A 23,748-nucleotide genomic window follows, 5' to 3' on the forward strand; every position below is an offset into this window, starting at 1 on the left:
CTCCCCGTATGCTGCGATCTTTTTGCTTCTGTTCTGAATATTTTCCATTTGAAAGCGAGAAAATATGAAGGCGCAGTAATGATGACTGCGCAAACTGAACCACGCGCGCCGCAGTACGGCGTTTCACCTGACTCCGATAGCACAACGGCTTCGCCGCACTTCGCAAAAATACGAGCGTTTTATCGGCGAGCCTCGAACCAGCGCGCCGCGCCGCTTCCTCCTCGCACTGGTATGTGCGATATAGTGTACTAGAGTAGAACCTAGTACACTATATGTGCGGATTCCGTTTTCTCTCAGCGGCAGCTTGGAAAGGTAGCGGTGCAATTCTAAACATTCTAATTAGTGCGATTCTAACGTGTTCTCTCTCGGATTTCTGCGAAGTCAGATGACTCAAAGTCGACGAGCTACTACTCTGCTGCATTCGGCTGCAAAATTAACTTTCGCAAGGAAGCGTGAAGTACATCTTCATCCGCGGCGACCTCGTGGACACTGCCGCTGCGATGGCGGAGAAGCATCCGCTTTGTACTGCCAGCATAAACAGAAAGGACTTAATGCCATCGCTCGCATATGTTCGGAAGATTTTGTTCCCAGTTAGCGCACTGCGACGAACTCGGAATTCAGCACCCATGATGAAACTGCGATATGAAATAAAGGTGCGTATTCGAGTCGGTCAATTATCGCGAATGGATGAGGTTAATTTCTTCATGCACGCACATTAAACTTAGTCTGTTCAAACGCGTTCTAAGATTATCATGCTCGGCAACGAACGTTCTGGTAGAAGCTGACCGAGGATGTATGATTAAAAACTACGTGCCGACTAAGAAATGAAGGTGTGTTCTTTTCCATTCTGTAACCAAAGCCATGCCTACCACGTGCCGGCCGGCCTTAGTTCACGTAGACTCTCCTGTGCTTCCGAATCTCGCCGGCAAGCTGTCGACGCCGCTCATCGTGCACTGTATTACTGCAGAAAGTAAAGTTGTTGCAATGAGTAGTCGTTCGTTTTTCAGCTTTCTCGAGTTGGTGAAGTGCCCTTGCACGCACAGACATCATTCGAGACCTAAGCTGCGCATAAGTTTTCAGCACGTCGCGTGCGTGTAGCCGTCGTGGCGTATTCGCCGCCACTATCATCAGCTCATTTTAGCCATGTTAACGGCCCTTTCGATCGAGTTATTTTACAGTTATTTATTGTGTAAAGGTTGATGCCTGGGTGTCAGATAAACAATGTTTACAAAATCGTGCCGCAAAAATTTTAGGAGCACGAAAGCTAGCAAAATGTGTTTCCTCGGAGCTGCGCAATTACCTGCATTGAGATGTACGCTGGTGCGGCGCACCGCATTACACGTGGACACACCTCTAGTTGTTGTCCTGAGCGATAGCTTAATGGAGTTCAAGGCTAGATATACAATAATGACACGTTACATGTATACGTTACGTATAGACAATGTTCAGACTTGACTCGCCTCTTAATTCGATCGTGGGCAGAGCTGCGGGAGCGCCTCTAGGCCCGTCGCCATTCGATATTGCAGCTATATTGAAGCTACAAGTTTAGTGACGACACGCTAAGAATTTTCCCAATCCAAACAACTTGTTGACACTCGTCGCGAGAATTTGCCACTCGTCGTCAACAGCACGTTCGCCGTACATACCGGCGTGGCGCCGGATGATAGACGGCACCGTGATCGCAAAATGGCAGCGCCCTCAATAAAACGGTGTATACTGCGATATTTTAACTTATGTTTGCTTTAATTTTTAGAGCGGAGCTCTTTAGGTTGTTTCAGATGGCGCGATTGGGGCGAAAACAATATTTCTGCCGCGCACGTCGCAGAGCGATTTTCGCTGACAGCTTTCACATGCGTTTGCGGCTGCGCGATATCCGTCGCAGCGATGCGCAAGGTTGCCCCCCTGCTCAACAAGCATCCATGCCTACATCGTTAAATAAAAACAACACGAAAGCAAGTCAAATATTCGAATTCCCCAGTTATCATTCGATAATAGAATAACTACACCATTTTTTAACTTTTAAAAGCGTTGAGACTTCATGACAGCTTGCAGATGCGGTGAGTGAGTCGCTGCACAATACCGCTGGTATATGAGCGTGCGGCTTGTGCGAAGTCGGTGGTGTGGTTCCGTTTAGTACACTCTAGTTTCGTTGTTACTATGGAAGCCACAACTTTCTTTCTGGATGAGTATTTGCTTTTGCAGAAGAACAAGCTACTATTAAGTGTGCATGTATAAGCAGCTGGCACAATTCGTAACGATGAAGAGGTTGACGACGGTGGCGATCAAGTGGGTACGCGCCTTATGTTGAAGTGGCGTCTTCCTCCCGACCTGGATAGCGTGCAGCTTCTCCTTTTAATCGAATTGTGTAAGCGGAAGAACAAAAGAAATGTTTATGAAACTCCTAACGCCCTATTAAAACATAGCTAAAACTAGTGTGCGACATTGCTCCACAGAGCTACCAACGCATGATAAAACAGCAAAGCGCCTATTTTGACGCCGCTTTGTTTCGTCACACATATTGCCCCTCCCACATCGCGCCGATCGCTGCGACTCAGCGACGGCGCGACCAACTTGTTGGGATCCATTCGCGGAAGGCCCACGACGTCGCGGCGGCCGCTGAGCGACGAATTTCGGTGTGTCGCGGACTGAAAATTGCGCTATGTGAAACAGCCTTTTGGTGCCCGTTCCCGCGTTTCGCGTAGCCGTCGGCCTCGCCGTAACCAAGGTCATGATCCGTGCGCTGCTCTGGCTGCGCTAAGCTGCGCGCGCTCCTGCTGCCATCTCTCGCGCGCGGCGCGATTCTTGCTTTCCCCTTGCATTTGTCCTCCAAAGCCGGATCACGTGTTCTCGCCTATGCTCTCGCCCTCTTCCTCCGCGCAGCGCCGTTGCGGTGACTCTCGCCGCTACCGTCCACTCCGCCCTCGCCGTCCCTTCTCCCGCTGTCGCGGCACTGTCGCGATGCCGGCGGCGGGTACTCCTTGACGCCTCGAGCGTGATCCACGGCTCTCCGCTCCTCCGTCTTTGCATCGCGTGGCTGTACGGCTCTCAGCAGTGTCTCTTGCTTCCCCGTTTGCGGAGCGCGTTCCTCAATGGCATTTGTTGCCTCTGGCAGTGCTTGCGCCTGGCTGTCCTTCTCCCGCCTCCACTCTTGCCCTATACGTCCCCTTACCCCTCGCAGTGCCGTTGCGGTGACTCGAAAGACAGTTTTAACGTTTCGTCCCCTTCTACTTCCCACCCCAACCTTGTGTGGCCACATTGAGGCCTGTCTGTGTGAGTGAATGAGTGTGTGACCTCTACTCAATACCCCCTGTTCCCCACCCGTTTCCTCATCCCACTTCAGAAGAAACATTAAATCGTCATTGCTAATCGCCCCCCCCCCCCCCCTCTCCGCGGTGGTGACCCACTATTAGATGGCGCGATGGCGCATTGCCGGAGCGCCGGCGCGAAAGCGGCGGACCGCGGTGTTTGCTGCCCAATCCGAAACGCAGAGCCGCCTCCGTTCGGCACTGCGTGTTCTGTATGCGGCTGCCTGTTGTTGAACTAAGGCAGCAGCTGCGCTCAAGGATCGCATTACCAAGAAGCGTAATCATCGGCCAATTTTTTTTTTCTTTTCTCACTTTCAAGAAAAAAGAGAACCAGAGCAGAAACGAAAAAGGGGGAGCATCATCGCGCAGTGCTGCCAAACCGGATGTGCGCGCCTGCCAATGGTGACGACTGGACGACGGCACCGCGCACTCTGCCTTCCTCTATGCACTCCGCTGTTCGCGTTTCATTTGACGCCGACAGTACCAAGTTCCTTGAAGTTTTAGTAAGTGTTACGCCATATTCAGAAAACTGCGACTATGGCAGACGCGGTCATAAGGTGAAGAGAGTTTTAGAACAACTGTGGTTTTATATAGAGACTTTCCTATGGCTTTTTTCTTCTTTTTTCTGTTCTTGGAGTTTTAGTGCAACATGATGGTGTTTTACTGGTGTGTCCAAATTATAACTGAAGGTTATGCAGACTATTGCCAAGCCTACAGACCACGTGTAACATATTTTGCATAGCTTACAACGTATTATTATTATTATTATTGTTGTTGTTGTTGTTATTATGTGCGCGCGAACGCAGACGCAAGATATGGCGGAATTATTTGACTACTGTGCTCTTAAAATGTCGCGAATTTAAAAAAAGAAACGACGATATGAAGCTTCTCATTTTGTACTCAGTATATATATTTAAGTTTTAGTGTGCGTGGCCGCTGTCTGGAGCCCACATAAGAAAAATCGCTGCAAAAAAAGATCTGTTCGATTTATAGAACTGAGACACGAAAGAAAATTTTCATTTTCATCAAATTTAACTTATCTAGGTGTCGCTACGCTCCAAAACCGACGCCACATTGAAAGCTGAAAATTCTTACATAATTTTTTAAAGCTCCCCACGATGCTCCCATCCCTGAATTACTTTAAATACTCAAAACCTTCAACAACAAGAGACCGCTGCCTCAACACTTTCATTCATTCATTCATTCATTCATTTTATTTCGGCATTACGGTACATTACAGCATGTACAAAAATGCTGGGGGCACAGACTAAAAGCCAGAAGCTTGACGGGGTCTGTACCCGATAGTTGCACTTTCCCAGGGGCAGCAGGAAATGTTCGTATGCGACAAGCTTACAATGCCAAAACTATACGTTTGAAAAATAAAACTAAATGTATTGAAATTAACATTAAAACGGAAATACTTTACTTTTATGCACGACATCAAAATTTATAAAACTTGGAGAAACTCTCCAGCACAAAATCAAAACTTAACAGCAGCAGCATTACAGAAAACAATGCTGGTTGTTTAAAAGAGTAGGCAATGTATATGCGATCATATGTTGGTCATATCTATGGCGTATACCAAAAAGTGATTTCGCGCGTGTCGTAAACATGCATTCTTTTAGTCAAATTAGCAAGTTCTTTCAAGCACAGATTGTTTGTTTTAATGTCTTGTTTGTAGCATGTCATTAGTAAAGAATCGTACAAGTCGACAACAGGTATTGCGTTTAGGTTTTTACAGATGGGCCCTGTGTGTGCGTTATACGGAGCATTGACGATCAAACGGACAGCCTTTTTCTGTAACCTAGAAAGCCTCCGAATGTTAGAAATTGTGGTGGTTCCCCAGACAAGGTAGCAATAGCACAGTTTTGAAAGGAAAAGTGAATTATACAACAGTTTTACTTTCTCAGGCAAAAGGAAACGCGTGCGCGATAACATACCAACCGAGCGATCGAGAAAGGCTGGAACAAACAGAATCAAGCTGCGAATCCCAGGACATGTTTTAATTAAAGAGTACGCCAAGGCATTTCACAGTAGGAACCACCTCAATTTTTGATGTACCAAGAGAACGCGCTGAATCAAAGTTGACTTTCTTGTTTTTAGCTCTAAATAAAATCGCCTTTGTTTTTGACGTACTTATAGATAGCGAGTTGTTCAAACTCCAGGTGTGCAGTTTCGCGAGCACATTATTTGCTCTGGATTGAATTTCCAATAAATCTGATCCTAAAAAAATAAGCTAGTATCGTCAGCATAAACTATAAATTGGGTATTTCATCTATTCCTACTACGCCATTAATATATACATTAAAAAGTAGAGGCCCTAGGATGCTTCCCTGAGGTACTCCGCTGTTTAGGGATCGAAAGCCTAATTTATAGTTATTAAGTTGTACCTGCTGCTGGCGATCACTCAAGTAGCCTTGCAGAAGTGTGTAAAATGCCCCACGGAATCCGTAATGCTCTAGCTTTTTTAAAAGTGTGGTATGATTAATTCGATCAAAGGCTTTCGAATTGTCGATAAATATTCCAAGTATGTAAAGTTGACGCTCGAAACCATCTAATATGATTCATTTTTGAAGAAGTAACGCGGATTCCGTGGAACGTTTTTTACTAAAACCAAATTGAAACGGCTTTATGATGTTATGGCGACTCAAAAAACTATTCATTCTTATGTGAATCAGCTTTTCAATAGCTTTGGAAAGAATGGGCAGTATGGAAATAGGCCGGTAGTTTGATACATTATTTTCTTCACCGCCTTTGAAAACAACGGTGACTTTAGCAACTTGTAGCTGTCTAGGGAAATCGCCAGAAGTAGATTGATCACATGTGTTAGGGCTGGGGCAATGATGTCAAGCACGTACTTGACCGGTCGAATTTGTAGATCATCAGGGTCGGCGCAGTAGCTATTTTTGAGGGGCGAGCACAATGCTACAGCTTCTGGCTGGGAGACGGGAAACAAATATGCAGAGTCATGTTTCTCGAAGGCAAAGATTCCATGCAGGACGTATTATGAGCACTGCTTGCGACAGAGGCGAAAAAATTGTTAAAAAGGTCAGCTAGCTTACAGCCAGTGAAAGTACCGTCTAAGTTGATCTCAGTGGGACCAGTGTTTTCTTTAGAGTAACCTTCCAAGAAAGAATTTAGACTTTTTCAGACAAGTTCCAGTTTTCTAGATACTTCGTGATTAAACAAGTTATAAAAGTATCGTTCTTTTTGTCTGCGCAAAAGGCTATTTGTTTTATTCCGATGTTTCTTAAACGCTTGTAAATCGGAGGCACTTTTTGTCCTAAGGAACCTTTGAAACAGTGCATTTTTATCGACGATAGCTTTCAAGCATTCCGAAGTAAGCCACGGCTTTCTTGCCTTACGGGAACGGGTCTTTCTGATGTAAGGAAAAGTTACGGGAAAGGCTGTTTTAATTTTATCTATTAGTAGTTCATATGCGCGAGTAGCGTTACCACTGCCATGGATGGAGCGCCAGTCTGTAGTTAGTAAAATTGAACGAAAACGCTGCAATGTCTCCTGGTTTACGTTACGGTATGTGACAGAACTTTCATGTTTGTTTTTTGAGTTTGGTTTGTTAAAGCTTTGTATTATGTACATGGGCAAATGGTCACTAATATGTGATCCGAGAACTCCTGAGTCAGTTGTCTGATTTCGACAGTTTGTTATAAAAGCATCAATACATGTCGACGTACTTAACTGTATACGTGTCGGTTGTTCTATCACATTTACCAACTCCTTTACTTCGAGCATTTCCGTAAGTTGTGCCTGTGGCACTCAGTTGCTCAAGAAATCAATGTTAAGATCACCTCCCAGAATTTATTTGTAATTATTATCGTTAGTCCAAGCAAGAAATTCGTCTAAAAAGATAAAAATGAAGGTACTGTCCCTCCAGGTGGGCGATACATAACCGATAAAATACCATATTTGTACTTCACCGTAAGAATTTAACTTCAGCATGTCATCCTCATACGAATTATTATGATTATTTTTTTCTGTGCAGACCAGAGCGGTTTGTTGCCTGGTGGCGTTCGTGAAATGCAAGTTGATGAGTTTCTGAAAACCAATGAACGTTGGCGCAGTGCGCCTTGTATTATCGTATTTGAGTGCGTCTCTTGCTATTCTGTTTTGTGCCTGTACATTATTCCAGTATGAAATATATATATATATATATATATATATATATATATATATATATATATATATATATATATATATCGTGCGATGCTCTTACCGTACACACACACACCAATTGTTTTTTCGTTCGTTCACTTTTGTTTTCATTTATTTATCATTTCTTTAACAAAGAACTCCAAGTAATATCGCCTATGCTGTCCTTGGTGTCTTTGTTTGTTGGCCTCTCATGATATGTCTAATGAAAATCGGGCCCCCCTCTCTTCTCGTTCATTAGATAACGAAGGTCTCGAATCCGGCAACATTGATGCATTCAGGTAGCACATGTGGGTTTATTGACCAGTCGCCTTCACCCAAAGAGATAACGCACTCGTGACACCTGCGGCAGAAAGGATGTTCCACATCCGCCGCCAAGGTTTGTGAGTGATGGCGCTGGCTAACACTCCTAGGGTTAGTTCTAGTAGTAAAAACATAAATACCGCAGAAAGTGGATGGGAAAACGGCGCCGTGATAGTTCGATTGGCAAGAACATCGCATGCGTAATGTGAAGACCTGAGTTCGTATCCCACCTGCTGCCAGTTGTCTTCTAATTCACTTTAATTTCCATTAATTTATTATTCCTTTAATTTAATTAAGAAGTACGAGTAATTTCCCGTATGCTGTCCTTGGTGTCTTTGTCGGATTCTTATGATACGACAAATAAAAATCGGGCCTCTCGGTTCTGTTTCTCCTCGTTCACACACACACACACACACGCACACGCACACACACACACACACACACACACACACACACACACACACACACACACACACACACACACACACACACACACACACACACACACACACACACACGCACACGCACGCACACACACACACACACACATAATATATATATATACGCATTACATGACTGACTTCCCACACTTGTTTTCCATGTTGAAACTACCAATGCTAACGCATTAATAACAAATCAACGTAGGACGAACGACACAGCGTAACGGAACGGACGGACACGCAGATTCAATGCAGCTCATGGGTTACAGCGTGTTACAAGAGAAGAGGCGCCTACCAGTTGTGCTAGAACATACATTAGTGAGCAGTTCCTACAAATGCAAAGCTTAGTGAAATCAGCCGAACATTCCCGGTAACCTCTATGCGAGTTGCGGCTTGTTCTCTTCCAGCGCTGGCGTTTTTGTCTTCTCGCTATCTATGCTCTGCCGAGCGATTGGTTACACGCGGTAAATTATGTCTCTGTGCCCTCGTGGAAATTTCGGCGGTCGCAGTGCACCGCGTACCAGCGGATCGGGTGAATTTCATCAGACGTCCTCAATTCTTTAGTATACATACAGCGTCAAACTCTGGGTGTGTTTATCAATGTATCGTTATCAGAGTAGCGCAGATCAACGACGACGTTTGTACCTTCTTAAAGGCGCAAGAACGAATCATTAAAGGAAAGCCTGTAATCGATTACAGCTGATATATGACGGGAGGAGCTCTATGTTCTGAATAGATGTATGCCAGTTATGCATACATATATCTGCGTAACGAATCATACCAGCAACATCTTCCTGACAAAGTTGAAGAAACGTTGCAGTTATGTTGTCTTATAGTTAACAGTTACCTTTCAAAGTGGGCCACTGCAACGACAAAGTTCCAGTCATTTCATTGTCTACCATCCGATAGTAAGGAGAGTAGACTGCCAGGCTAATATCGACTGTAACAAAGACTTTATTGAAGGGACAGTAAAGATGACTACTATTACTTTAAGCTGTATTAGAAAATTAAGCTTCCATAATATTAAAGCATCCCTTCTTGCAATGAGAGGAAGATTGGTAAGCCATAAGGGACACATAATTGAAAGGACGGTGACGCCACCGCCCTAAAGTTTCCGTACAGAGCAAGTGCACACGGATTTAGACAGTATCTATCCAGGCGCATTGAGTAGTTTATCGGGAAAGGACTCCATTGCGCTCTAAATGAGTCACAAACTCAATCTAGGAAGTTTTGCTGTGATGTAACAACCCAAATAAGCAAAAAAAAAAAAAGAAAGAAAATATTTCGCCACGTCAATATACTGTTTAGCGCTGAGGTTTGGCGCGAAATTCAAGCATGGGAAGTTTGGCATTTCTGATGTGGTCCACAGTCTCAATCTCTAACACCAGAAGACATATTCACGGCACAGTGGGAAGCCAGCCTGCTCAACCCGGATCCGACTTGCCAGAAATGGCTCGCGGGCCGAGCGGCCAGAGCCATACATTGGACAACGGACGCCCCAGGCTAGGGCCCGACCATCGTGGCTCACAAATTCCTGCACCTATAAAGCGTTCTCCCTTTCTACGCTTGCAGACAACATTTGCCTCTCAAGTGGTTGAACATAGCGCTCCGGAAGAATACTTAACCGGTATAAAGAGATTTAATGCCGCTGTTTAGTGCGTTTTTATCCAACCGACCATCAACCTAACCAATACGAAAGAGTTGCTGTTTTGCTCGTGCAAGCGAATGGGCAGTTTGCTCGAGCTGGTCGACCAACTCCGCTCGTATAGGCACTCGATTGCGGGGCCACACACGGTGCGCTTGCGCCCGCGCCCCCGCGTGCACCTCGCATCTGTACGATGTCGCCCCGGACGACCTGGCGGGCGTACCCCGTCGACTCCCCGCGACAAAGCGGTCAGGCCCAATTGTTCGCGCGGGACGCCACACGTGAGGACGAACCAGCGGAGCGTAGTCTTCTCTCTCGGGCTGACAGCACCTTGAGGGGCATCGCGGGGGGACGGCTTCGTCTGACGGCGGCCAAGACGGGTGGGGTATGGAGCGGGGTCGCGATTTATGGTATTTAGACTGGCTGCGCCGCGACGGAGGCAGACAGACGGCGGCCGCCGACGTCGAGCGCTCGTAAAAAAAGTTCGCGCCTTGTGGGCCCCACGTGCGGAGCACGAGTCTCTCCAGAGGCGGCGCACCTCTTGCCCCGTCGCCGGCGACGACCGACCGGCGTGCGCGCTCTTGGGAGAGCACGGGGCGGGCCAGGCAGGGTGCGCGCGCAAACACACCTGCGACGACTTTCTTCTCGCACGCGCGGCGGGATGCCCGCAGCGCGACGATGACGGCGGCATTGATCCAGTTAACTCACGTGGAGCGGGCGCCACGATGGGCCATCCGAAGCGGGCACTCGAAGGCGGAAAGAAAGTCCTCAATGCAGGGGACTGAAGCGGCAAAAGCAGGGATGTCAGCGAGAAGAGCGTCCGGTCGGCTAAGCTTCGGTGTGGAAGGAGAGTAGGAGAAATAGGTATGTAGACGACAAAGAGAGAGAAAGGGAAGACGCAGCCAACACGTGCACGCGGAAGAACGGCATTACTCAATGCCCGTCGAGGAAAGAGGACAAGCGGTTCAAAGCAGTCCCTGTATGAAAGGCAATAGAAAAGAGCACGTAGCTCGCTGACTGGTCTCGATGCGTTGACACCTAGTGTAGCGGACATCGGTCATTCTTGACGGCGACCGTGTCGGTCTCTCTATACGCGTAAACAAGAACGAGTTGAAAAAAGAAAATTGAAATTTTGAGCGGGGAGATAACGGTTTGGGGCACCTCGATGATATTGCGTTTGGCTCCCATTTACAAAAGTGCCAAAGCCAAACTTAACCATCACTGTTCAAACGGTGGCAAAAAAATCTATGTTAGGGCCTCGATGAATGGTACGTACTTGTGAGGGCGATAGGCCAAGAGAAGGCCCACGCGCACACGCTCCCCAGTATATGATTCACTCTTTAGTAAATGAGTTCAGAGCCGAAGGAATTGCTGAAATCTGCTGCCTTTTTGATGCGAAAACGTCAAATGGCCCGTTGAGCGAAAAATTCGGCGTCTGTCGTCTCTAGCAGCGAAACGGCACTAAACTTGCATCGCCATTGGCTGCGACGCTACGTCACGAGCTGCGCCTCAATGGAGCAGAGCTGGCGAAAGGGCCCACCTGCTTCCCGCCTTGCTTATTCAGGCCCGCCTTGCTTATTCAGTGGCTATGGTGTTGGGCTGCTGAGCATGGAGGTCGCGGGACCGAATCCCGGCCACGGCGGCCGCATTTCGATGGGGGCGAAATGCGAAAACAGCCGTGTACTTAGATTTAGGTGCACGTTAAAGAACCCCAGCTGGTAGAAATTTCCGGAGTCCTCCACTACGGCGTGCCTCATAATCAGAAAGTGGTTTTGGCACGTAAAACCCCATAATTGTTAACGTTTCCACCGTCAATCCAGGCGTGACGAAAGCGGTGGCGTCATATTCACTGCGGCCAGGTGTTGCGTGGGGGGAGAGGGTATCACCGCAATTCGTCCCCCGATGGGCATCGCCGTGTCGGTGGCACGTTGGCATCACAGTTTGCTGCTGCTTGCTGGCTCTGGCAGCACGTACCGTTATGGTACATTATACTACATTCTTAAGCAAAATTACACCCTTTTGCCACACAACGGTAATCGTCATCTGCCTTGTCGCATTTCCTTTCTTCCACACAGGGCACGCTTTTCAAATCACCGTGGACTCGCACAGGGTGCAACGGCTTGCGACGTAGCCGTTCATAGCCTGCCATTCCTTAGTCGTATGCAATTCACTAAAACTGAGGAGTCGACTAAATTAACTCTTTAGCCAACTTGACTCCTAACTCCTTAGTTGGGGAGTTAATTGTAACTAGATGTTACTGTATTTAAATGTATTCAACATTGTAACAAAGAAACGTTTCCGGACCACCAGAAGTGTATACAATGTGTAGAATACAAACTGCATAAGCATTCGGGTCTGCTACCACTGAGAGCCATAATCTAAGCGCGCAACAAAGGTTACGATCTAAGCTGGCAAAATACGGAGCCATGGAGAAAACAGCTTGGCCTCACCCCAAACCCACCACGCCCAGACGCGCCGGTTCTTTCTCTACTTCTGGAACTGTGGCAGGCCATCCTCATAAAACTTGCAAAACCATTTTTAAAGGAAGTGCAGCACTCAAGATCATGATCATTTTCTTCCGTGAGTGAGTGAGTGAAACAGCTTTATTTGGTCCACTATAGACGTAAGCAAACTCAACGTCACCTGGCTAGGCCCACTCGGGGACCATCAGGTGAAACCTGACGGCCCTCTCGCGAGTGCTCTGGACTGCCAGGATTTGAGAGGTCTGGTCCTGGGCCCTAATGAGATTCATCATTTTCTCTTGGGTGAAAGGGGGACCGGCAGAGGCGCAGCCCCACAGGACATGCTCGAAGTCCGCATAACCACCACACAGAGGGCAGTCCGGGCTTGGGAACCGTCCAGGGTACACTGTGTGCAGCGCCGCGGGGCTCAGGTGAGTGCTTGTTTGCAGAAGTCTGAGAGTGACTGCCTGGGCCCTGCACAGCGAGGAGTGCGGCAAAGGCAGAAGTCTTTTTGATAGATAATTATGTTTGCAGATCTCGTTGTACTAGCAGAGAGGCTCGGGTCGCCCAGGAGAGGACGCATTACCCGGCGCACGGTCAGTAAACCTCGTGCAGCCGAGCGCGCCTCCTTGTCGGGGTTGAGCTAGTCATCCTCATTGGTTCCAAGGTGCGCAGGGAACCAGGTCAATGAGGGATATGTGAGGTCTTTAGCATTTTGGATCATACGTAGGGCCTGGGGATGCCACCATTCCCGTCTGAAAGGCCCTGACAGCGGCCTTGAAATCTGAATAAATCGTGTCATGTACACTGTCCGTCAATGCAAGAGCAATAGCAACCTGCTCTGCAACGCTGGAACTAGAAGTACAGATGGTAGCGCAGCTGAGGACTCTGTAATCACAGTCGATGACCACTGAGGAGAAGGCTTCTTCTTGAACGTACGAAGCAGCGTCGACGAAGCATGTTCGATCCTTGTTCAAGCAGGCACTGGCGAGCAGAGCTTTACCCCTGGCTCGTCTTCGTCCTTTGTTGTAGATGGGATGCATATTGCGTGGCATCCGGTGTATGTAAATCTTGGATCTTACGTCGTTGGGTAGCTTCACAGCGTCGGGACCGACCGGGACACAGTCCAAAGGTAGTCCAAAAAGAAACGAGCTTGCAGGAAAATACACGAGAGGTATCCGCTGAGGCCTCCCGACATACTTTCCGACGCGACTACTAAATTAGGCAGTGCTCTTTCCAGTCTAATTTGACAAACACTCCGGAGAAACGGGTCTAATACATCTCGAAAAAACATGAACCTGTTCGCTAGCTGCCTTATGCATAGGTGGGACAGGACAGGTAATTGAGACAAGGTTAAGCGCCGGAACGCAGGTGCGGCAGTATCAAAGCGACTCGGCATTTTGTGTACGCTATGCGGGGAGAGTCTAACGTTGAGTGTACTTGCAACCATAAGCGACTGCGAAAAGAAATCTGCCCGAGTATCCTTAGGGTGATTTAAACTGAGGCACTACGCGATGTATACGTGTAGCGAACTCAAACGTGGCACCTAAGACGACAGAGAAGGCCGATTTCTCTGTCGCTTAGTGTGTTCCGTTTGAGCTACACATCGCTTCAGTTAAGTTCATAATCTCCTTGGAACGGAAGAAACTTGGGTACTATTGACGAAGAAAATCTAGCAGTCTGTCAATAACTTGCGCGTTTAATGTGTATCGCTCACTTATGGTGTGCGCACCCGAAGGGCAAAGCTCTCCACATTCCGGCTTTTAAATTTCACGCAATTTTCTCATGAGGAGGCAAAGTGCTGCTTTGCATGTAGTTCAGTAGGCAGTGCACGAACTTCGAAATATTCACGATTTATAGACAATACTGTTTTCGCAGCATCACTCCACGACACGGACGAAAACAGCGGAGCGCATGGGGAGTAACTGCATGTTGTCGTTCGTCCTCCCGTTGCTCTCTTTCTAACCAGGGACTAAACACTTAATCTAGCTCACAGCACGCACATTCATGCACTTAGTCCTTTGACGGACGAAAGCGCCCTTTCTAGGACTAACGACCCAGTTACTCCCGTTTTCCCCGGGATTTTTCTTAGAGTCCCACGCACATGTTATGGGACTGTTCCGATTACAGAGATCTCCGCTAGAGATATCTGAGACCACACATCACCTCCTTTGAATACCGGTCACCCCAAAAAATGACAGTCGACAAGCTGCTCTCCATCAGGGAGTTTGTATGAGGCGGACATCTATCGTCGCATGTGATCCCGTTCCCTGAACCACAGCCTTTCTTAGGCCGAAGAGCCATTCCGCCGGTTTCTCATAAAGATGATTCATTCATTCACCGTGTCGTTTATAATTACCCCGGCAGAGGTAGTCACCTTCAGTAGGTACTGAAAGAACCGTATTGAGTAAAAATCGAGAAATGTAATAAATTGGCCAAATTAAGTTTAATCTAATGGCAAATTTACCAGTTTTGTAATCTCGCTTCAAGTGAACATTCCGCCCTCCGGGACTATGTGTACAATTTCGGGCTCCCATTCTATTCCCATTACATCTGCCAGACTGATGCCATCATTCCATTTCCATTCCATTTCACGTGTTTTAAAATGTGGAATGAATCCTGAATTACTCGAATTCAGGAGCTGCCACCCCGCAACCCTGGTACTGACAGTGGGCATCGTCGCTAAGTGGAGAACGCGTACATAGACGCCAGTGGAATACACCCGTTGACGGCGAGCACGGAAGAACGCTACAAGCTGAAGGTATGCTGCATATGTATATACATGCGTGCACATAGGATGTCCCGGCTAACTTTAGCCAACGAAAAAAAAAAAAGAAACATTGAGAGAACACGGGGCAAGAGACGATTTTAGGACCTATGGTGACCTCTGACGACCGAAAACCGTGGGTCTTACTGAATTTCGCGCCGTGTTCCTCAAATCTTTTTTATTTTTTTCGTTAGACAGCTTTGCTTAAGTTAGCTGGGACATCCCCCTAATACGGAAGCTGCGTGCTGTATACATGCACAACCGGAGTCTACCATACATATGCTGTGGGATTGCCACTGCAGATATATATCTGCGATTGCACATAGCGATATTTTCCGCCGGCAAGGACGATGAAGCCGGAAATGCTGCTTTCAATTCAGGAGCGCGCACATAAGGCAGGTACCTGTCTTCGCGTGCTATAAGCTCTCCTGGAATCCCATCCGATTATTTCGTCGAAAGGCCATTCCAATTGTACATAAATATTTCGTTCGTTCATTCATTTTATCTTATTAGAGTAAAAAAAAATGATGAAAAACCCTAAGCCTGCAGGGTCTCCTCAAAATTGATTTCTGCGCCAGGGAACTCTTTCGTCGGCGGTGATCCCCGAAAATATTGCAGCAAAGAAAACTGTTGTGAACAAAGCAGCAGAGGGCGAAAGGGAACGACGCACATCATCGCTGAGGGAATGCATGGCGCTGTTCAAACCTCAAAGCCACGCAGGCGCGCCTCGGGAGTAAGCGAGAAGAAGAAAAGTATACATTGGCCCGGTATACATTGTCGCTCGCGTGCTCTCGGAACCGTGGAGACGTCGTGCTGCTCTTTCAGCCGTCGTGCTCCTTTTGGACGCCCGCTTTCGGACAAACGTTGGCTCTATGGTGCGGTGGCGTGCCGTTCGTGAATGACCGCTCTCGTCGTGCTGTGCTTCGACGCCTCAAGGCGATACGAGCTGACGGCGCATTTTGAAGGTCTGCTCCATCGGTGTGAGGCTTGGGTCCGATTCCTTTCATACCGCCGGTGTGCGCTAGGTTAGTTTACATGAACTCGACGAGACCGGATCGAGTCGGAAGTCGAGCTGGCTCAGCCGGACCCGATCACGATTGCATGTATTTGGCGAGTCAATCCACCTCTCGCAGGCGGGTTGACAGAACTCGCCTCGACGCTCACTCGGCCCGGCCCTCTAGCGTTAACATGAACTGGAAGACCGGATTTCGGTCCTACAAGATGACTCGATCCGACTTTATCGGCTTCACGTAAGCATAGTTACTCAGGATGAAGGAGCGCAGTGAACAAACGCAGACAGGAATAGAAGCGACAACACAAGCGACTGTGCCTCTTATTTGATCCGCTACATCGCGAACGTAATTCAACATACCCAGTTTTTTATCCTTGACCGTATAGCTATACCGTCTTGTTTAGAAAGCTGCAGACGAAGGAAGGAGGAAAACTTCATTCAAGAACGACACCAGGCCGAGTTTCCGAGTTTTGCAGTGGGAGTCACTTCCTGTTAGAGAACAGTCGACAAGTGTCAACGTCCCCTGGATGATCGTGGCATAGCAAGAGTATAACCATAGTGCCTGGCGCAAGCCCTAGGCTCCGTGGAGTGGTACAGTTTTCCAAGGTGTAAGAGAGGCACAAGGATGGCGCAGGCGGATGTGATGCTATGGGGATCGGAGGGTTTGGGAACGATCCCAGGACACTACCTGTAGGCCTGGTGGATGAGGTGACTTGATCACTGATCAATGTGATGAATGATGGCGTCTTTAGGGAGGCGAAAATTTGGGTTAAATGCTTAAAATGTGAAAGTCTGGGGTTTTGGATGAGAGGTGCGTCTGTGCATGAAGCGGGCGAGGGAGGCAGCAGAGGTGAGAACGTATTCCGCCAGGTGTCGACTTCCTGCGATCCCTAGTATACGCAGCATAAATCAGAGGTGGGCGAATATAAACTTTTTCGAATGCGAATCGAACAGAAATAATAAGTATCGTATATCGCGAATCGAATATCCAATAGCCAAACGCAAGCTCCATGTATGTACAGCAAAAATATATTCTTCTAATAAGGTACCACTCATACATGCACTGACTAGAGAAAAATCACAGCCAACTATCAGGAACAAAGGACCAATTTTGAACACAAGATCATAAATTTTCATTAATGAGGCATCACGAATAGCATCTCATCAACTTTACAGCGTTGCAAGCAAACTTCCCAAGAAAGAATGGCTGCTGTATGACTCGTAGCCTTCCAAGATTCCCGGAAAAAACAACAACAAAAGATCAGAAGTTGTGGAAAAAGAAATAAACAAAAGCTGCCGAATGTCTTGTGGGCCGAAGACCCATGAAAAACGACCTTTGCAAGGAGAACATCACAGGTTGCAGCGTAAAAGATAAAACTATAAACTGCTAAAAGCACTAAATAACAGACTACAAACCAAATTCGCATGCTATCATGTGGGCGTCTATCCGCCGCGAAACCGACAAAAAAGCTTGCACTACCCGTTTAGTTTGTGCATTGCTTCGAAAACTTTTGTCGTCCAACTTCTGATGATTTGCGTTACTTTGTTTAACAGGCGAAGAGTAACCAGGCTTCGTTCGGCTGTTGCGATATATTCAGTTACTTTCAAATATTCGAAAATACCGAATAGTTCATTTTCGAATGCGAATACGAATAGTTAGTGTATAGTATTCGATTCGCATTCGAAATTTATAATATTCGCCCACCCCTCGATGCATTTAATGTTTTAAATGCTACTAGAAAGTCTTAAAGAAAAAGCTTGGTGGGATCTGTTACCACCACGTTTCAATAGAGATGCTCATATAATATTAATAATAATAATAATAATAATAATAATAATAATAATAATAATAATAATAATAATAATAATAATAATAATAATAATAATAATAATAATAATGCTTATTGCCATTAAAAACACAAAACAACATAAACAGGCCGGTCTAAGCCTCAGTTGGCTTTTAGGACCGTGCCTATGAATATGATACACATGGCGAAATACATAAATTGATGAGATGTGTAGAATAAAAGAATGAATGAAACAAAAAATGGAGAAGAACATTTGTTTACACTACTTAAAACGAAGGAAGTTGAAGTAAATATGATGCAAAAAACGTTCTGGAGGTCAATTTTACCATCGCTGCTTTAATAGAGAGTTTAGCTTAGGGGACGCAAGCGGCTTGCGTACGCAAGAACTAAAGGCGACGTGCGCAGACCCAGACGTAGAGGTCTGCGCATGCGCAGTACCGTGGCCCCTAGTTCTTGAGTACGCAAGCCCCTTGCGTCCCCTAAACTAAAACTCTCTAATATTTCTTTCAGCGTACTTTTCGATGTCGCATTTAAAGTTTCATCTGGTAGTTTGTTACATATGTCCGGCATATATGCACAGCGTCTGGCGGCACCATACTTTGTGGATGAACGAGGAACTACATACCGGACGTGTTTTCTAAGTTCTCTTGTGGCGACACTTTTTTGTTTGAATGCGGAATTCCAAAAATGTTCGACAACAACTGTTTCTATAAGCAATGAATGAAAATTCGGTAGACCAAGTTCACGGAAGATATTTGGAGCTGTTACTGTTGCGGATTTGTAGGCAACATTTTTAAGAATATTTATTTATAATCCTGTCTACCCTGCATCTCCAACGATCCGAACAGAAGCCGAAGACTGTAATGCCGTATCTCAACACACTGTAACCCAGTGCATGTGCAATAATCTTTTTTACAGACAAGGGTGCCGAACTTTTGATCTTAAACAACAGCCAATCTACTGACCTCAATTTAGAACAAACAAGTGATAAGTGATGTTGCCACGATAAGTTGCTATCGAAATAGATTGCGAGATATTTCCCACAGTCCACGTATGGTATAGGCGCACATTTACAAGAAACACAGTCTTTCTCATGTAAGTAGATAGGCATGCTAATTAGAGTAGTCTTGAGTGGAAAGCGAAAACAAACAAGTTGTGATTTTTGGGCATTAACAACAATTCCATTATTAGTGAACGAAAGCATTGCCTTGTACACGTCATCTTGCAACATTTCAGTGGATATTTCTAAAGAAAGATGTTTTGCCAGTAACACTGTGTCGTCAGCATACTGGAACACAACATTTGGAAATTGCCAAAGGAAAGTTATTAACGAAGATGTTAAACAACAATGGCGATAAAATGGACCCCTCAGGAACTCTTCTAGCTTTCAACGACAGCTTAGAACTGAGAACGCCCTTATCATCGGTAGCGACCACTTGAAATCTGTTGCTCAAGTAATTTTCGAGAATGTTATAAAAAGGCCCACGAAATCCCCAGAAATGCAGTTTACTTAACAATATTTGATGATTCAGGGATTCAAACGCTTTCGCTACATCTAAGAACAGCGCACACGTGAAAAGATTCTGATCGAATGCCGAGAACAGTTCATCTGAAAATTCCTCAGGCAGTGCCACAGTACCACGCCCTAAAGAAACCAAACTGTCGATCGGTTAGATGGAAAATTTGTTAAGAAAAGAAGATATAGTGTCGCAAAAAAATTTCTAGGACCTGAGCAATAACCGGCACTATAGAATTTGGCCGATAGTTTTCAATATTACCTTTCTTCCCTGACTTCTGTAGTGGTAAAGCAACTGCAGTTTTTGGGCACTCTGGAATTTCATAACCTTCCCCCCCCCCCCCCAAAAAAATAGAAGATACCATTCAGTATATGCAATATAATATCTGACAGCGTATTGAAATTCCTTCTGATGGTTTGTAAAGATATTCCATAATATACAGCGGGCTTGCTAGGACGGAAACTAAATAATTTCTTCCAGATCACCCTTCAAAATTGTCGGAAGAAAAGCTGACGCAGATACGGATTGCCCTAACGACCGAGTGTTTGTGGATGGATAGACAGCTCTTTGGGACGCTTTAACAAATTGCCTGTTGAGAGCATCAGCCATTGCTGTGGGATGTTGCTGAAAAGCACCGAAAACTGACCGTTTACTGGAACTCACTCCTCTGAGATGATTTACCAAAGACCAAGTTTTGCTTACTTTATTTGAAGATTGTTGGAATTTATAAAAGAGGTAACAGCGTTTGGCACCACGCAGAAGAGCAACAACTCTATTTCTTGCAGACTTGTTTTCTAAGTGCAGTGCTTGGTTTCTGGGATTTCTTCTGCAGCATTTGCACAAAGTGTCTCGATACGAAATGGAAGCAAGAATTTCCGTGTTCATCCAGCAGTGACCCTTTCTTATCGGATTAGCTATCAGCCGTGTGCAATGTAATTCAAAATTTTTCAATTGCGTACAGAACCTTTCATACACTTTGCCCGACGAATCTTCTTTGGTTAAGGATGCCCAGTCAAACGAACCGATAAGCTTATCAAGCTTGGATTGATTAACAATAGGGACAAGGAATTTGCGCTGCCGAGATGCAGTTTCGACCGACGGCGTTCCAGACGTGTCCGGTAATACAAGACGGCATGCTACAAAGCAGTGGTCCACCAAGCTTTGTAGAATAGTACATGACCTAAATAAACAGCTGGGAGCTCTGACCGCTATGTGATCTAAACAAGATTGCACTAGGCTATTATTAACTAATTCCGCTCTAGTAGGAGCTCCAATTGTACATTCCAGACCATAAGCGGACAACGTAGATAAATAATCACAAACATTCACTTTTTGAGGGCATAGAATATTGATATTCAAGTCCCTGCTTTTCCTTCCACCAGTACTCTAAACGTCTCTTGCTTGTCGTGACTGCTGACCGGCTGATACTTCCCTTCACTTTAAATGCAGGCACTTCTGGAAGGTGTACGTCACCTACGAGTTTCACCGGGTGAATCCCTTCGCATTTCGCTGGGATGTGCATCTGCGCTGTATGTGCGCAATGCCTTCTGGAGCTACCAGGGCGTCGGCACATTAGCCTCTTGATAGCTGTAATTATCCGTGGCCCTCCGCAAAGGCATTGCAGAAACTGCAGCACTAGGCTTCTACTAACGTTCAAGTCGAGAGGGCAGGTAGATAGAAAGGTGGAGAGGAGGCAAAGAAAGGAGGTAGGGAATGGGTACAGAACCGACGCAGTCGCGAAACGAGTGAACAGCAGCCTAGCGACTCTTCGCTCGCGGTTCCCATACAGGAGGGGAGGGAAAAGGCGATGTGAGAAGGCAAGGAAACGCTACTACTAGACACGAAAGCGGTTGCGGAAAAAACTGGATAAATTTAAGTTGCGGTGCGGTACGTTTCTGCTATTTCTGAAAAATAAGCACCATGCAAATTTGTCAAGCGGACAACCGACGCAGAGCGTGCAGACGCAGAGCCACATTGAATCACCATAGGGTCTATATATATGCGACACTACAGAAGCGGTCGTACGTCAAATCAACACCTGTGTGCCCACCGAGGTAGCGCTGCGACTCGAAGTCGCAGGTTCGATCCCGGTCGCGGTAGCCGTATTTCGACGGGAGCGAAATACAAAAACGCTTGTGCGCTTAGGTTTAGGTGCACGTTAAAGACCCCCAGGGGGTCAAAATTAATCCGTAGTCTATTACTACGGCGTGCCTCATAATCTGATTGTATGATTGTAGTGTTGGCACGTGCAACCCCATAATTAAATTGTAGTTTAATACTTCAGCCACGATGCGATGTGCCATGTGAGGCAATGACAACGCTCAACTCTCTCACAGGTTATCCACAACGGCGCACAACAACGTCTCAATCAAACACGCCTCCGTGTATGTTCTGTGTACTACGCAAACAAACAGCAGTGGTACGCGCAAGGTAACGTTTAACGTCAACTCGCCACTCTCGTATTGGACTAAACGTTAAAGAAATTAAACATTCGCCGTCAACATCACCGCTATTGACGTAATAGTTCAGCGGAAACCAAAGCAAACAACACAGAAATCAAAGCAAACAGCACAGAAGGCTTCAATTACATCGATTCCCACAGTGCGTGGGATCCGTATAATTTTTCCATCACTGCAACTTTCAAGGCTTAAAATAAAGATGTTTACTCATTCTTCTATTTCATTTTTGTCTCCCAGCGCCTCCGTATAGAAAAAAAAAGATAATTCTTTATTTACTACTAAGATAAATTTAGAGCTGTGCGAATAGTGATTTTTGGGACTGAATCGAATATGAATCTAAAAGTGCCAGAAGCCAAGCGAATCGAATCGAATGGCTAATACTCTTCGAATAGCTTTCGAATAATAAATAGCCCTTATCGCGAGTAATATAAAACGATGTTCATATCCTAATATTATTATAGTTAGCAAGTTTCTGTCATTACATAGTGTAAGTTATGAAGCATTATTTATTAAAAACACAAAGGGGAGCATTCGGAGCAAACACGTAGTTCCTCCGCATGCGCAGGGCTCTTCAGTGAGTGCGATTTATCTCTGTCATGTATGGCCACCTGAGCGACGTAGTCTGCTCACTATACGCAAGTTCTCATGTTTTTATGTTTATACTGTTTTATGTTTTATGTTTAAAGTATACCGTGCTTTTGATTTAACTTTATGTTTATTTGCGCGCAGTTGACGTTTTCAAATATTCGAAAAGTATTCGAAAGATATTTACCTTTACAAATATTGACTATTCGACTCGAAGACCGAATAGAAGAGGACAATATTCGATTCAGTATTCGAAAACTTCTAATATTCGCACACCTCTGAAGATGATTTCTCTCTTTATATTATTTAATTCATACTTTTGCCATCCTTTTCCTCACTAAGGCCAATGAGCTATCCGGATAATTCATTCATTCATTCATTCATTCATTCATTCATTCATTCATTCATTCATTCATTCATTCATTCATTCATTATTTCATTATTGCTTGAAAAAAATCGTGAGCCCTTCCACTCTGTGAAGGTGGATAACCACCGAAGCTATTTAGCACACGACACTGAGGCGACACAGATTTTTGAAAAAAAGGTACACACACATTTATTGTCCTGTGATCGGTGGTCATTGTGACGATAGGTGCGCACACATATTCTCGTACCACCTGTGTTATTAAATGCGTAAGTACTTCTACGCCTACCCAACGAGAAGTTTGTTCGTCACGTAACTGAGACAATGAATGGCTCATACCCCCCTAAGCAATGGCTCATACCCCCGTAAACAAGCAAAAAAAAATATGCCTATCCGAGCAGCAACAGAAGATCAGTGGTGGGCCCAGCTGACAGGCCTGAGAACCAGCTACGGCTGGTGAACAGGTCCAGGCTGTCAGCACAGGGACACGGCTACCTGGAATAAGGTGGCCGCCCACCTTCGGGCATCAACAGCTTGGTCTCCGAAATAAAGTTAATTCACTCATCTACCTGAGAGTCTACCGATTTCAAAAAAAAAGGGTCATCTATGCATTTATGAGTTGTGAATACGAAAGCATTAATGTTCAATTGAACGCCGCTGAGCGGTCCTCCGATTTATGAACTGCTCGCGGGCAAGCGAGAGCACTGAGACCCTTGGCAGCTGGTTTAGCCCAGTGTGTAAGACACCCGGCCTCTAAGCGTGGGGTCGTTGGTTCTAAACTCACTACCGCCAACATTTTTCCTTTCGAAGTTATTCCGTTTTTTATGCATTGATTGCATGCTTTATGCATTGTTTTCCATGCAGTGATTACCTAGGCGAAGTCAGAACGCAGGCGAGAGTTTGCGTGGACA

This window comes from Dermacentor andersoni, chromosome 2, assembly GCF_023375885.2.
Source record: "Dermacentor andersoni chromosome 2, qqDerAnde1_hic_scaffold, whole genome shotgun sequence".
In the NCBI taxonomy this organism is placed as follows: domain Eukaryota; kingdom Metazoa; phylum Arthropoda; class Arachnida; order Ixodida; family Ixodidae; genus Dermacentor; species Dermacentor andersoni.